Genomic DNA, 3455 nt, shown 5'->3' with positions numbered 1-3455 from the left:
GCTCTGGGTGTCCCCTGTCAGTTAGCACAAATGGTAGAAACTGTTCAAAATTGTCCCCCTGGCTTTGAACTCTAGAATGAGGTCACCTATACACACCTTCCAAGACTCTATTTCCTTCTCTGACACCTGATCTCTGGGTGGAACCAGATGTGATTTTCCTGTCACGGCCTGTTTGAGTGACTTTGAGGCCATAACAAGACGAGGAGAGTCATGTACTGAGCAGGGAGGAGAGACTAAACTGCATTGAGCAGTGCAAAGCACAAATAGTATTGGAAATGTTTCTGAAAGATTGTTTAACTTACAACTAATTGTCTGTTTTACTGAATATGACACCCAAACTGATGGTTCTGATCAGCATTCCCTAAGAACGTATTGGTGTTTCTAAAAGCAGCAAGCCAATAACCAAAATGAATAAGGGCTGAAGATGATTGATAAGCTAATGACATGAGAGCACAAATAATGAGCTGTTGGCTGAAATATGGAATCAAATACTTCTATTGAAGACTTCAGCTGTTTTTAGAATCATGATTTCAACTGAGTGACAACCTTCATTCTTGACCAGACGGCTATAATACGACTGTTGTCCTGACTCTGTCTCTTAGTCCTTTTGAGTGACAATAACCCCCACTTCCTAAACCAATTCAGCCTTGAGTGAAAAAATACAGAGATCTGTTCACCAAGTAAACGCTAGGGAGAGACATTGACGTCACAAAAAACATGCAGTTTTAACTCCAGGCGTTGTGTCCAGTAAATTTGATCTGGAATTTAGGGCACTGGAGCTATTTTGGTACTGTTCCCATATCTTTATACTTGCATGGATGCTAGTAGTAAACCATGAGAGGCATAAGCTGTTGTATGACTCTGTATCGTAACCCTGTTTTTCAGAATATGGCCATGGTCAGTTAATGTTGCTCTAAGTGTGATTGAGGTAAAAGTGCTATTATGTCTATGGTCTGTGCATCTCTATTGAGAGTTGTAAGTATTATTGACCAACTTTGGTTGCGTATGAATTTCAGAAAGTTTAATGATACATTTTTAAGTGGTCGTTACCAAGAGTATTACTCTTTTTTTCACCCTTATGGTGTCATTGTGCAAACCATAAGTTCTAATGGTTCATATTTATAGTTTACTTTTATTTGGTACTGCTAGATGTAGGTTTTTTAAGGTAAGCTGCTTTTTTTTTCAATTGTGTATTTTTTTCATTACTTGTCCTGACTGCTAGTTTCGTATGCAGCTAGCATTCAGGTCAAGGACTTCTAAATGCGTCATTTCATTCAAAGCCCAGTGAGGTATTGGGACTGGGCCACTCAGTCCAGCCAGATCGTTGTTGTTTGCATGATGTGGATATTAAGCAGCAAATACACTGGCATGATTTCCATATACTGTAACACTCTTCAGACAACAGGGATGTATTGTATGTTTATACAAAATGAGCATTTCCATGCAGAGAAGTACTTGTATTGTATGGCAGCCGGAAACCCTTTTATCCTATGTATTTCTCACTGAAATGTGTTTCAGTGAAATGTCTCATGTTTATTATGAAAATATAAAGGCTGAAGGTGGTAATGTATATGACTTACATTGGTCTATATCACTCTTGTATTACCTAGTCATTCCTATGCGTCAGTACGAGAGCACTTTGAATTATTCAATGGCTGTAAATATTCATTGTTGAATATCACAGCACACTGTTTGATATCAGTTACTGAATATCAGGTTGTTTGAGTTTTTGGATTTGATGCCAGTACTTTTGCTCCCATCTTCCATGGAAAAAACACAAGGTCATCACGTTCCCTAATTGCATTGGCTATACAAAGAGAAAATGAAAGTCCCTTTCAGCACGCAACCCCACTTCCTATATCTATACACTATTATATATTTAAATGTTTTGGTACGAATGACAATGATTTGCCAGATGTACATATGTTTTGTATCAGCATGTTAGGATCCTGATTAATAAACTATTATAAGTTCATATAATCTTTGCTTTCAAGTTTCAAAGTTTATTCGCCACATGCACAGGATACAACAGGTGTAAAACAGCACAGTTACATTCTTACCTTGAGCTCTTTCCAACAATTCAGTAATAATCATAATATAGATCATAGAATAAAAAATACAAGTAAGAATAAAACCCAATAATTACGATGAGCGCTAAAGAACACCAGAATGGAAGTATATTTAGTGACCAGTAGCAGGATAAATACTAATGATAATGGCAATCAATAATCAATGGACAGCAGTGTAATGGAGTAATAAATTGAATCAATAATTATTTTAGCATAGGTTGTGTCAGTGGGTAGAGTAGAGACCTGTGAATGGGCATAGAGTCAGTGTGGATAGTATGTGTGAGAGGGAGAGCAGTTAGTTAGCCATTTAAGTCTTATGGCCAGGGGATAGAAGCTGTTTAGGAGTCTGTTTGTCTGAGCCTTGATGCACTGGTGCCGGATGGGAGCATGGAGAAAAGTCCATGTCTCAGGTGGCTGGAGTCTTTGGCAATTTTTCAGGGCTTTCTCAGATACCGCCTGGCATGTACGTCCTGGATGGCTGGGAGCTCGCCCCCAGTGATGCGCTGGGCCGTCCGCACCACCCTCTGTAGGGCCTTCCGGTCGCGGGCGGTGCAATTGCCATACCAGACGGTGATACAGTCAGGATGCTCTCAATGGTGTAGTCAGGAGGCTCTCAGTGGTGCAGCTGTAAAAGTTTGAGGGGCCATGCCAAATTGTTTCAGCCTCATGAGGGAGAAGAGGCGTTGCCTTCCTCAAAACTATTCCTGTGTGATAGGACCATGTTAAGTCCTCAGTGATGTGGACACTGAGGAAATTGAAGCTCTTGACCCTCTCCACTGCGGCCCCTTCGATGTGGATAGGGGTGTCCACGATCAGCTCCTTGGTCTTGCTGATGTTGAGGGAGTGGTTGTTGTCCTGGCACCACACTGCTTGTTCTCTGACCTCCTCCCTGTAGGCTGTCTCATCTGCGTTGGTGATCAGGCCTACCATTGTCGTGTCGTCAGCAAACTTGATGGAGTTAGTTGTGCATGGCCACACAGTCATGGGTAAACAGGCAGTACAGGAGGGTGCTAAGCACACACCTCTGGGGGGCCCGCGTGTTGAGGGTCAGCTTGGCAGAGGTATTGTTGCCTACTCTCACCACCTGGGGTCAGGAAGTCCAGAATCCAGTTGAAGAAGGTGGTGTTCATTCCCAAGGTCCTGAGCTTGATGACGAGCTTGGAGGCCACTATGGTGTTGAACGCTGAACTGTAGTCGATGAACAGCATTCTCACAGGTATTCCTCTTGTCCATGTGGGAGAGGGCAGTGTACAATTGAGATTGCATTGTCTGTAGATCTGTTTGGGGCGGTATGCAAATTGGAGTGGGTCTGGGATGATGGAGGTGATGTGTGCCATGACCAGACTTTCAAAGCACTTCATGATTACAGATGTTAGTGCTACCGGG

Source organism: Coregonus lavaretus (genome assembly GCF_964263955.1).
Source record: "Coregonus lavaretus genome assembly, chromosome: 3".
NCBI classification, from domain to species: domain Eukaryota; kingdom Metazoa; phylum Chordata; class Actinopteri; order Salmoniformes; family Salmonidae; genus Coregonus; species Coregonus lavaretus.
Note: the sequence above shows the minus strand (reverse complement) of the source record.